This window comes from Prionailurus bengalensis, chromosome B4 (assembly GCF_016509475.1).
Source record: "Prionailurus bengalensis isolate Pbe53 chromosome B4, Fcat_Pben_1.1_paternal_pri, whole genome shotgun sequence".
Taxonomy (NCBI): Eukaryota; Metazoa; Chordata; class Mammalia; order Carnivora; family Felidae; genus Prionailurus; species Prionailurus bengalensis.
This window is the reverse complement of record NC_057358.1, coordinates 49,893,303-49,907,011: the sequence shown is the minus strand read 5'-3', so window position 1 is coordinate 49,907,011 and position 13,709 is coordinate 49,893,303. Positions and strand designations below refer to the sequence as shown.

The following is a 13,709-nucleotide window of genomic DNA, read 5'->3' as shown; positions in this document are numbered from 1 at the left end:
ATACGGTCTCCTGGAATGACAGCAGTTATGTATTTTTAAGTCTGCTCTTCCATTATGGCGATAAATGGTTATTTAAATACAGTCAGGTTCAAATTATACTAGTGGAAAATGCAGTAGGGAAAAGTATCAAAGACAAAGAACTTTTAAATAAATCTCATCTCTCCTCCCACCATATGAGTTAATTTCTATGCCAGATGGCAGATGTTTATGCTGGTACTTAAAAGAAGTAAAAATTAAATGGATCTCAAAACTTAATTGTTTTTAGTTTAGAAATGTTCTCAAATAAAGGGAGGTTGGTAGAAATTTTACTTAAAATGATCCTCCAAACTCAGGATCTTAGTATATAATTGTAATTTGGAAAAAAACAGGTAGCTTTCAAGTAATTGATTATTTTTTCAGTCCATTATTGAATTTTGCTATTATTTTTCAGGTAATTTTAAAAAATGCAACCAGTTATTTTTTTCTAGAAGTGATTGCCAAAAATCTTCAAAGGACTATATTTAAATGTATAGTGATTCAATTAGCTCTTTAAAATAGAGCCATAAATGAGGTTTTTAGACACTCTTAATCATCATCTATGTCAGTCTAAGTCACAAAGTTACCTATCCAAGGCTATTTTATTTTGATGTGGATTAACACAACACAAATAACAGAGAGTCTTCCTGAAACAAGTAATTGCTACATGATTAAGTCCTGTTTACCCAGACAGAACTGATCAGCTTAACAACAAGAAGGCTTTTCTTTTCTCAAAAGGTTAGTATTATGGAGAAAAATTATGTTATTATAACATCGACATTTATTGCTCAAAATAGCAAACTTGACCTAAGTGTTATATAGAGATTTTCTTTCCTTTTCTGCGAATACATTGACCCTATCAGAAATAAACACTGCTTTCTTAATCTAAAATGCAGAATAAAATTTATGGCAGATATTTCTGGAAATCTCAACTGAAGGACAGCTATAAGCTCAAATAACTCTAGTAATCACTTGATTTTTTTGTGTTCAGTAAACTCCCCCAAACATTTCCTTTTGTACTAGAATAATGGCCATTTTGCATTTGGCCAAAACAAACAAACAAACAAAAATGACCAAAAAATAGTATTTTGATTAGTAAATTATAATGAAACTTTCTGTAATATTCTTGAATATTTGTATTCTGAACAATTAAACAAGTCTCAATTGAGCCCCAAAGTTAAGTTTACTGTTTTACTCTGTACAATAATATGATTTCTGTGTAAGCAGAAATATAAAACAACTTTTTCTTCCATTTTTTATAATGTGTGTGTGTGGCCACAAAGAAGCTTTTAGAAAAAAAAATAGTTTCATCATCCAAGGCTAAGTTTAAGCTTTGTTTTCAGTTATTTATAAAGCCTAAAAGAAATTCCTGTTGATTTTATTTGAGGCAGAGTTACAGATTGCATAATTGATGAAGGTAGCTTGGTCTGAGGATCTGTGTGGTGCAGCACCTCTTTACACGGAAGACTTCAACTCCAACCAATTTTGCCCATATTTTACTTGGGAGCTGGCATTCTTAACAGAGTCCTCTTCAGTCTTCAACATGTAGGACACAAACCCTCTTGCAAGGGTCTGGTCTAGCTGCTTTCTCAGATTATCATAGACCTACTAGGGGACAACAGGTGAATCCATGAAATTCTAGAATGGCACCTATGGAAAAGAACATTATGCATTTATGTAAAAGAGGCTGCTAGTGAAGGTGCAGTGACAAAGATACTCCAAAATACAATCACTCAAAAAGAAAATAGAACTTTATTTCTTTCACATGTAACAGTGCAGCGATAGGGGACAAGTTTCTAACACATAAAAAGCTTTACTTTATCTAGATTCCTTCTGCTTCATTTTCTAGCATTCCCTAAGTGTTGCTCATCTCACATGAGTGAAGATGGCTCACCACCACCCCTGAAAAGATGAAAGAGATAGAAGGTACCAGTTTCATTGTTAAAGAAATGAGCTAGACATTGAACATATTATCTATCTGCTAGCCAGATGGAGAAATGTAGTCCCTAACAAGACAGCCGTGTGCCCTGCTAAAACTGGAGGATGGGAATAGGCATTGTGTTCCTACAGGAAAGAAGAAGTGAGTAGATATTAGGGGGCAATTGACAATCTGTACTTAAGCATTTAATAGATAGCTTATAATATAATGCTTTTGATTAATTTATCTTCCAACATATTTTTCCTGAGTGCCTACTTTGTATACAGCACTTCACTAGGGCCCACAAGGGATTTTAAATATATACCAATTTTTACTCAAAAGGAAGGTCTGATATTTTTAGGGAAATCAGCAATATACACCAAATTCCATCAATAATAATATGAATTATAATGCTGCTGATAATGGAACATATGAAGGATGCTAAATGAGTGGCGTGGAAGATGTGTGCTATTCGTATTCAGTGTTCATTTCCTGCTGGAAGACGGAATGAGAGGCATTAGCTGGCTCATGGGTGCCCACTCTTGTTTTGCACTTTTCACCCAATAACAAGGGCCCAATACAAATAAGGGCATTTCATACCATGAGACCCATAATTTCTATCTTTAAAAATTATATGTATCTATGTATAAATTTATGTGTATCCATATCTGTATATAAATTAACAAAGAGCCTGCTATTTTTCTAAATTCTGACGTAGATGTTATGCCTATACTCACCTTTTAGTTAAACAGCATCCGTTCTTATTGTTAGTGAGGTTGAATCAATCAACTGCATTCTCTAATGATGGAAGCAGATGGAAATAGAATGAGCTTCTGAATCTTCCTCAAGGGCATTGTAGAGGATGCTGCACCCTTGACTGAAAATTGCTCAATTTTGCAATAGAGTTGGCCAATGTAGACATAGTCTTATATTTTCACTAATTTTGAATTAATACTCTAGAAACCAGCAGCTGACAATGAGCCTGAACAGTTGGTTTCACACCTGAGGCCTCTTTTAAAAGACCATTCTCATCACAGTCAAACAACAGGAGGATATATTAGAGGGGAAATTAGCGCATTTTCTCTAAGACTACTTAAGTAGAGTTTCTCTTGAACTAATTAAGATTCGATTCTATTTCGGAAACTAATGTCTAAAGCAGACATTCTGTTTGGGAGTTATTAATAAACGAAAGCAGGAGGTTCCAGAACACTCGAAATGGTACATTTTTGCCTGGTGGATGTTCAATAAAAGCGCTTGTTGGAAACAATTAAGTAGAGGATGGCATTTTAAACGTATTAGCAAATGTTCAAGGTGAATGATTATGGTATATAAAATTATTAATGGGAACTAAGAACTTTGAAAAAGTAGAATGAGTGACACTCTTGACTATTGAAAACATCCCTGATGCTCTCCACATTAAGCTTGTAGGCTCTTAGAATTTTTAGATGTGTGGAGGGAACAAAGGACAGCAACCTGACTTTTTATTTTTTTTCCAGACTATATTGGCTATAATATGAATTCTGGTTCCAATTTGAGAGGAAAAATATTTAAATATACGTATGAAATTTACATACTGGATGTGATGATTCATGCAGCCCAATTCAAAAAGATCAGCTGGTCTAAACCAGAAAATGCTAATGTAGCATGGAGGAAAATATTTTTGCCTGGCAACTTCAATAAGTGCTCACAAGTTGTCTGAGTTGCACTCTGCATTTTCATATAATAAATTGCTACACGTGTAAGTATTGGGCCAGAAAGCACTGTCTTGCCTTTCGCACAATGCATCTTTCACGGAGACCTGAAGGTAGATGTTACATTTACCTTCCAGTGATAACCATGCTACGTGAGGTTAGTGACTGCCAAAGCCCTTAGATTTGTATTTCACATCATATGACAACCCTCATTTTTTTTTTCAAATAAAAGAAACTTCTCTGTGGTGTTTCCTGTCATTTTATTTTAATAGCAAAAATAGGCATTCATGAAAGCCATCTGCCACCCACTATGAAGTCTCAGGGTCAGACTGCCTTTTACAAGTTGCATGGAACTGAGATTATCAGGGGACAGGAGTGATAGTTATCAGTGCTACAAAATTGTGGGAAATGTTAAATTCTTAGAAAAAAGGGAGGAAGCATCAAAATGCTCAATATTCAAGATTTTAGGGCAGGCATGTTTTTTAGTGCCTGATACAAAAGAGGGGGTGTGTCAAGAGAAAGAAAAATAAAGAGTTCGTTATTGGACTCCTTTATCTTTGTTACCAGTTTCCATCCAGAGGAAAAATTTGTCTAATTGGGATTCTTGTAGTTTTCTGAGGCGGCTCATTCTGTTCCATGCTGATACAAACAATATCCACCGCTGTAGCCATTTTAGACGACTCATTTTTCTTTCGTTCAAGCGGCTCATGTCTAATGACCTCAAACTAGAAATCTTTTCTTCTTCACTGTGGTATCAAAACCGTTCTTAAACCAAGGTTGATGAATTTAAGACTAGATGACAAAAGTAAGCTGTACCAGTTTCTTTGTCATGGCCAAGTTTCAATAATAACCTTCTCTTTATGCAAACCTGTTCTGTCAAAGTCCAATTACATACAGTAGAATCCTTCACTTTTCATCAGAATCATTATGCTTGACCTAGACAGCTGTTGAAAAAAATTCAGGGTTCTGTGAGAGGAATAGTAGTACAAAAACCTCAAACCATTCACAAATCCATTCCTTCTTTTCCCAGGGCACAAAAATACACTACCTACTGCTGGGTTCAGTATGGCCATGTGACTATTTGCCAATAACTATGCGCAAAAAATGCAAATGGTGTGTGTGTGTGTGTGCGTGTGTGTGTGTTTAAATATAATTACTGTACTAATCAGCTTATTATACAAATTAATAATTCTTGAATAATCAAGCAATTGAGTTTTTAAATAAATACAGATATTTCCATAAAATAAATGTTCATTTTTACCTCCAGAGAAACTTCAATACTTAAAAAAGAATAAGGAAAGTAAGACCTATAAGTTATGTCTTAACTGAGAAACAACATGCAAGTCAGAGAATATGAACGACAGGCCTAAAGCGAAAAGGCTGAAGGGGTGGGAGATGTAAAATTTGGGGGAACATAGCCCATCACTCTTTCTGTACTAATAGCCCCAATCCACTTAAATGTTAACTAGTTAAATTTAGACCTTAAAATACAGGATGTGAGCAGAGTTGAATCTGGTTGGTCACACTTTCCCATAAGATGTATGCCCTTCAGAATAAAGTGAATTAGAGAAATGGTTTCATATTCTTCACCTTGTGTTTCGTAAACGTTTTGAGTTCAAAGGGATTCTATTTAAGAACAAGCCCCTACTGGTCTGTGGATCGATTCTTCCCTGTCCCAGCAAGCACCATACCACCCCCCTTCACCTGGCCACTATCCACATTGAAGTCAATAAGGGAAACTTACAGTCTCACATCTAGGATGCATCTGGAAAACGGGCTGCTCATACACACCATTCTCTGCCGAGAGGCAGTCTTGGTACAGAGTATGGTATTTCTAGTTTGCTGTTCCAAGTCTGTAGAACACACAGCCCTGCTGGTGTCAGGTAAACATGTGCACAGGGGGAAATGAGGCATGGGTTCTTAGAAAGCAGGCAGATTGGAAAGCAAAAGGACTTTCTCTTTGAGAATTCCCTTCTCTTTATTTGTAGAGGTTATCCAACAATTTATTGAATTGCAACACATTACACCCGAGAGGACTACAAAGCTGTAGGATATAGAGGGGCCCCAAGATGGAAGGCTGCTCGGTGTCACAGTCACTACATAAAGCCTTGTACTGACTCAGGAACACGGGACTGACTGTCATTTGAGCAGAAATGCGTAACTATTAGGTTCAGGTTCTAAACTGTTGAAGTTATGTGTCAGGGTAATGCCCGTGAGTGCCTGTGAGTAGGAAGCCAGGGCATACAAACTCCATGGTTCAGGAAGGAACCTTACTCTACACTGTAATTCCAACAACTGGTAGCTTGTTGGTTGGCATGACACTTGCCCTGAAGCAAAATACACATAGCCCTTGCTTAATTATTATCATAGACTCTTGGATTTAAATTTTTAATCATACTACGATCTGAAGCCAAATCACTCTGGGGCAAAAGAAATCATTTACCAGAGAAACTACCCATTTTACCAAAGTGGGAAAAAAACCTTTTCTCTAGAGGCTACCAGTCAGGAAAAAAAAAAAAAAAACCAGGAAGATATTAATCATGAAAGCTTTTCTTGTTTATGGCATTCGATAGATTAAAGTACGAAGAATAGTGTGATGCGAGAAATGTTACTTTGCATTTCTACCGCATTAAGTGTTTCGTGATAACCACTATCGAGCATTCACTAGGTGCCAGGCTGCATGAGAAGTATTTTTACATAGATTCTTTTACATAATTCTCATGACCTATAAAGTAAATAGTTTTTTTATACCCACTTTACAGATGAAACTTGTAAGTCACAGTCACATAGTCAGTAAGCCATGAAACTGGCATTTGAACCCAGGACGATTCATTGAAATAACTTATCATCCCCTTAGCTTCGGTTGTCTCCAAAGCAACCCCACTTTATTTTCCTTGTTTTTTTTTTCTATTACTTTATCACTTCTATTTTGCTTTACTGTTAGTTAATTTGTGTAACATTCACTTCATCCATTTATTGTGCATCTTCCTCTACATCTTCTCTTAAATTTTCTCCACCATGCAAGTAGGTTAAACATATGATTTAAGAGTTGCTTGGAAAGCTTCTTGCTTTATACTATCTCCTTTAATGGCCTGCTATGGAACCTAGAAATTTACCTTTTTTTTTTTTTTTTTAATTTTTTTTTTCAACGTTTATTTATTTTTGGGACAGAGAGAGACAGAGCATGAACGGGGGAGGGGCGGAGAGAGAGGGAGACACAGAATCGGAAACAGGCTCCAGGCTCTGAGCCATCAGCCCAGAGCCCGACGCGGGGCTCGAGCTCACGGACCGCGAGATCGTGACCTGGCTGAAGTCGGACGCTTAACCGACTGCGCCACCCAGGCGCCCCGAAATTTACCTTTTAAGAACAGTTACCTGTTAAGAATAGTTTGTTAATGGGGCGCCTGGGTGGCGCAGTCGGTTAAGCGTCCGACTTCGGCTCAGGACACGATCTCACGGTCCGTGAGTTCGAGCCCCGCGTCGGGCTCTGAGCTGATGGCTCAGAGCCTGGAGCCTGCTTCCGATTCTGTGTCTCCCTCTCTCTCCGCCCCTCCCCCGTTCATGCTCTGTCTCTCTCTGTCCCAAAAATAAATAGAAACGTTGAAAAAAAAAATAGTTTGTTAAAGTTCAGGTACGGCATCACCAGACATCTGTTAAAACACAAAAACCCCTCTGAGTGTTCATTCACTCACTTCATCACCCACTCCATAAACAACTTATTTGAAAAACAAACAAAAAAACCCAAGCCATTGCAATTTAATCGGAATTTAAATGTGAAATCATTTACCAAAGATGGAGTATAAAGAATGGGTTAAACGTGAATAGGGTGGAGGCGATTAACAACAAAACAACACCCAGAGCATGAGCTATTTCTCCAAAGAAAGTTACCCTGAATCCAATGCCACCCTAGGAAGTATTAGGCAGCCTCAAACAGTGAGGGAAGTCACACTAAAGAAGAGATGCCTGGGCAGAACAGAGACCACTTAAGGTTGGGAGCAGAGCTCTCACAAGGAAGGTGGGAGTAGGTAAGAGAAAATGTTTAGTAGTTTTTCATTTTGTCTAGGCCTACTTAAGTTCTTGCAGCCCATATCACCTTGTCCTGCGTGAACTCTAACTCTCTGACCATATGGCTCCTCAAGTTCTCTCAATTTCTCATTCTGTCAGGAGAAAATGTCCATGCCATGCTTTTTCACTCACAGTTTCATTGAATGATAATGATAGCTCAAGTGGACATTTAGTTTTTCATCCAAACCGTTGTAAGGGGACACTACAAGAAACCACAGCTATCCTAGGCAACCCAGACATGTGTCTTCCTATTAACAAATAACCTTTATTGAGAATATACTGTAGCAAGCACTGTACTAGATTCCTTACATGGACTGTCTCAATTAATCTCCACATCAACCCTAGATATGAAGTGTCCTCTATCATCATCCTGAAACTACTGAGGAAACTGAAACATAGAAGGATTGTATAACATTTCCAATCCATTTAGCTTTTATTTCCATAATACAAGTGGGTAAAAAATGTGATATTCAGATCCATAAAGTATGCCTCTTCCATAGCCCATGTCAATCCTCATTGCTGTTTGAGATTGTTGAAGCAAAGCCACTATAGAGACTTCCCCATAAAGACAGACATGACCCAAGGCCATATTTGAAGTAAATTTCCACTGGGCTTTACATGTACCATCAAGGTCATGAGGGCAAAAGATGTAGTTGAGAAGCTGAGTTCCAGAATTCTTTGAGATATTCTAGCAAAGACCTGAAGCACATCCTGAATCAGATAAGATTCTCTACCTTGATCTGACCCTTGATCTGACATTTCCTTCCCACCTCTTCATTCCTGACCTTGGTTGAATCAAAAAATAAAAGTTGGCCATATGTACTATTGTTGAATTAACCTCAAGTAATAAAAATTAGACAGAAACGTTTTTGATCTCATTTTCTTTTTCCTTTACCATACTATGCCACATTAGAGAGCCCCATGCAACAGGTAATTCAGACACCCCAAAACTCATGGGATGAGTAGGAAGTTTCTTAGATGTTGGTGTTCTCATCCCCATGCTTCTTTGGGCTTAAAATTTCCAAGAGGTGGGGAATCTTCTGGAGTTTACTATTCATAATTTGAGAGGGAAGCAAATGAAAGAGAAGTTAACTGATTAATTTTGGAAAAACAAATAATGCCCTATTGTCATAAAGCTTTAATAGACTTTTGCAGTTTTAAGCGTTTTATAATTTGATAACAATAGGTAAGCCTATTAGAGTTGTCCCTAAAGCTCAGTAGTGCTCCGGGTATAAAATACTGTCCCAAATTGCCTGGACCGGTTTGGATTTCTGTTAGAATTCCTAGCTTTCTCACTCTAGCTCAGCAGGATAGGTCATATAGCTTCCCTAACAAGCCACTACTTACCACTGAACATGGAGACTTCGAGATGTACTTAACCTTGATGGAGGGAAACCTTGTATCTAATAAAGAGGAATAAAAATCCCGAATTACTGCAAAGCACTGCAGCGGGCAAGCTGCAATTCCAGTCATATGAAACCTCTGTTTACAGTAAAATGATGATATGAATCACAATGACTCTCATATAAGGACTCAACTGCCTACCTAGTCATATTCCATATATTTATAATATATAATTTCATTTTCATACAAGCTTATTATACATATTAAAGCAATACTTTTCCTTGTACAGCCAAGATTCATTGATAAAACAATGAAGTGAACTAACACCCTTCCTAAATAAAGTTTCACCAATAGCACCGTATGTTAATGGACCTATTTCATTGTTAATGTGACTGACTGCTTATTGATTCTTGCAGGAATCCAGCAAGGGCTTCAGAGTACAATTTAGTTTGGAGAGCTCTGGGTCCAACATCTATGCTCAATTACAACTTTCAGAAGAGGAGATCAATAAAATTTAAATTGCTTATGGTAATCACAACTTCAAATCATTGCGATCAGCATAAGCAATCTGCTGACCCCAGCCAAGCTCCTAAATTGAAACTTGTAATGAGTGGTCATTTAGTTTGGGTCCATTCATATTATTTTGGAGGCAGGTGATGAACAATTAAAGATCAGCCAGCACCTTCTCTGCACAACATTCCCATCTTTATTCCCAAAGTATTAATATGCAGTAACCCTCGGGTTCACGCTTTTGCACTGCTTTAATGGGTATTCTGTATGAATAAGCAATTATATTTTCTATTAAACAATTTCAGTGTAATTGAATTAGCAGTTATAATATTGCTAGGGCAAGCAAAAGCTTTCCTAGGGAAAAATTAAGTGATATTGGGTAGTGCAAATTAATTTATAGAACTGAAAAATGTAACCAATTAAATAGAATTGCCTTTGCTCCCCCCCCCCTCCAAAATACAATTAAGCAGCACATTGTTTCAAAGAATATGTTTCAGAGCAATTTGTTTTCAATCATAATAGCTGTTTTTCATTCATTATGAAAAGCTGTCTATTATAATGAAAATTTCATAGGCAGTTTTCCTTGACAAAGCAGGTTGCAAGTTTAAACAAAGATAGCCTACAGATTACTTCCTTGATAAGGAGTCACCTTAGAATTACATTTTAATAAATCATTGAAAATAAATCTTCTGCATTACAGCACGAAGGTTTAGAGAAAGAAAAAGCAAATAGAGAGAAACTAATCAATGAAAATCTCCTGCTGCCAATATAATAACAGATGGACAAATGCTAATATATAAACTGTATTACACTCACACACACAGCCAAAAAGAAAAATGTAAGATAAATATCACGGAAGTCAACTGTCACAAATGAGACTTGAGTAATAACCCCATCTTTACTATTCATCATCTACTGTGCCTCCTCCAAGCACTTTGCTGAATTATAAACTAGGGTATTTAGGGCACATTTTTTGCAACCTAATAAGATGGCCATCTTTAGATTACTACTACTAAGGTTCAAAGCATCTTACCAAGTTTTTCAAAACAAAGTAAAATGTAAACATATACATCTATGTAATGCATATACATAATACATACAACATATGATATGTACATATATATTTGAAGGAATTTAAAACTATAGCTGGAATCATTGTAAATATTTAATAAGTATACATTAGTTAAGAATTTTGTAGTAAAACTATTTAGTAATACCAATGTCATTTCTTTTATTCATGCTCAGCTCTGAAAAGACCGGCACAGAAGCCATAAGTCTCTCAACATGAATTCCATAAAAAGAATGGTTTAGATTCTTTAGAATTCTTTGGATTCTTTGGCTAGAACTTACAAGATTTTTATGCAGGGAATGACAAGTCAGGTCTTTAACTTGGGTGAAGTGAAGACTGACTGGAGGGCAGAGCGGACCAGAGGGAGGTAGGGCTTTAGTGACTCCTGCATTAGTCCAGGTTAGAAGGTGGGCATTTGAATTAAGGAACAAGTGGAGAAGGAAATGAATGCCATCAGTTTTCGGAAGCTGAACTGACAGAATTTCACATTTGATTGGCTGTGGAGAGGGAGAGGACTTGAGAATAGCTTGAGGTTTCCATTTTGGAAAACGTGGAAGGCTAATAATGCTATTTATGAGTTAGAGAACGTAGATGAAGAAGTATGTAGGGGAGGTGATAAAGTTCATGTGTTAATTAAGAGTATTTCCAAAATACTGAGTTAGATTAATGTTCTTTCTGGGCCCTTTGCCTCTAGTGAGTCAGTGGTGATTGAAAATGGCATTTATTGCAGAAATAGCTACCGATGTTCCTTAGGTAAGTTTATCTTTGCATATTCCCATTTATTTTTTATTTAGTATGTAGGTTAGGCCCATTGTCTGAGAGGGTATGGCTTCTGCACCCGAATAGAATTTTTTTTTTTGCAACTGACTGGAATAGCTATCTTTGGGTTAGTACCAAGGTTTAAAGGCATACTAATAATTTTCTCAAAAAAGATGGAAAATAGAAGTATATTTTTAAATTCAGCCTCTGAATCTGATAAACATAGTGAATAGTGGTTTGAGGCTGCAACAAATTTTATCTAACATTCAGAAAATATTTGTCAAAAATTTATATTCATTTATTTTTAATTATTATTTTTTATTTCATTTTCTTTAGAGAGAGTGAGTGCAGGTAGGGGAGAGGGGTAGAAGGAGAGAGAGAGAAAGGGAGAGAGAGAATCTCAAGCAGACTCCATGGTCAGCATGGAGCCTGAAGCAGGGCTTGATCCCACAATGCTGGGGTAAAAAACTGAGCCAAAATCAAGAGTCGGAGGCTCAACCAACTGAGCCACCCAGGCACCTGTATATTCACTTAAAAGATGTAGAAATCAAAATTCTCTAATTGGGGAAAATTAGTAATGCCAAGTGTTTCCACAGTTCGTAAACAAAAAAAAAAATTTAACAAATGGTAGTTATTTTTTATTTTATTTTGTTTTATTTTAATTTTTTTTAATTTTTAAAGTTTTTAAAATTTATTTATTTTGAGAGAAGGAGAGAGAAAAGTGCACGCATGCAAATGGGGAAGGGGCAGAGAGAGAGGGAGAAAGAAAATCCCAAGCAGTCTCCACTCTCTCAGCACAGAGACCAATGTGGGGCTGGATCCCACAACCCTGGGATCATGACCTGAGCCTAAATCAAGAGTTGGATGATCAATTGACTGAGGCACCCCAGTAGTTTTTTTTTTAATTTTAAAAATATGAAGACATTCTGGAGCCTGGCACAATATTTGGCATATAACAGAAACTCAATAAATGTGAAATAAATCTGTTTATATTTGAAATGTAAATAGTGGCTTATATATTTTAAGTTGTCCATATCTTGAGGCAGTTGTTCATATATTTTAGCATCAAAGTATTTTGATGCGAAATAACTCAATTATTTAGTTATTTTCACATTGAATAATTTTGGCATTTTTAATTTATTAAATAATTATTAATTAACTATTTAAATATGTATTAATTAAATATTATTTATTTTAATAATTTAAGGCATTTTGCCATTTAATAGTTCAATATAACTTTCCATACACTCATAAACACACTCCCAAATAATTCACCTATCATCTATTTTGTTTTAATAACTTACTGCTGAGGGGCTCCTGAGTGGCTCAGTTGGTTAAGCATCCGTCTTCGGCTCAGGTCATGATCTCATGGCCCGTGAGTTTGAGCCCTGCTTGGGGCTCTGTGCTGACAGCTCAGAGCCTGGAGTCTGCCTTGGATTCTGGGTGTCCCTCTCTGCCCCTCCCCCACTCGTGTTGTGCCTCTCTCTTAAAAATAAATAAACAGTAAACAAAATTTATAAAAAAAATAAAATAACTTACTGATGAAATTTTTATGGTTATACAATATTAATAATATGGTTCATATTTCAATTTTTTGAAATAGATAATTGCAAAATATATAAATTTCCCAGGGAAATTCTTTCCATGTGTTTCATGACCATTAAACTTAACTTTCTTATATTGATTTCTGAAATTCAAGATCTGATGAAACACAGCAATATATGGCAGAGTATTTCCCTTTCTACACAAGGTTACCCTGTCTATCCATGCTTATGCATAGATTACTTTTACTTGATGAGGCTTCTTGGTTCGGATGTTTCCTCTCATTCTGTAGCATCATCTGCTTTATCCCCTGAAGACACCCCTGTACTATTCAGCATTTCCATGCACCCAATCCTTAATAAAACATAACTTAAAACTTCAGTGCACTTTATCCAACATTTATTAAATACCTGCCAAGTGCTATGATAGGTGAAAAAAAAGCTGAATTAAATTCCTTCATGTATCATTTCTTCTTCCTTGGTGATATCAGTGGTTAAGAGTGATTGCTCTGAATAATCCAGTGGGTCCTTTACTCTGTGACTTCTAAACCTCATTTTCCTCATTTTAAATGGAGATTGTAATAGTACCCGCATCATAAATTTGTTGCGGGGAAAAAAGCAATATTGATAAACTATTTGCAACCGTCCCTGAAACATAGTATGTGCTCAGTTAATGTTGGCTATTACTTTCCTTTGCATGGATCAATTTTCAAACCAGTAGAATAGATTATTATGGAATTATGTACATTTACTACACTTATATCTAATTATAATCCTCAAAATTCTATGGAAAATGT

At 36.4% G+C, this 13,709-nt stretch overlaps 2 long non-coding RNA genes across 2 annotated transcripts; both read right to left on the bottom strand.

The window, feature by feature from the left end:
* Window positions 1-598: 598 nt before the first annotated feature.
* LOC122472539 lies at window positions 599-7,113 on the bottom strand. Its single transcript, XR_006294463.1, has 4 exons — window positions 6,983-7,113; window positions 5,369-6,740; window positions 2,671-4,568; window positions 599-1,665 (listed from the first exon to the last, which is right to left on the bottom strand). It is a non-coding gene; the product is annotated as an uncharacterized LOC122472539 (long non-coding RNA).
* Window positions 7,114-7,684: 571 nt separating this feature from the next.
* Window positions 7,685-9,094, bottom strand: LOC122472542. Its single transcript, XR_006294465.1, has 2 exons — window positions 9,037-9,094; window positions 7,685-8,377 (listed from the first exon to the last, which is right to left on the bottom strand). It is a non-coding gene; the product is annotated as an uncharacterized LOC122472542 (long non-coding RNA).
* Between the last annotated feature and the right edge of the window lie 4,615 nt (window positions 9,095-13,709).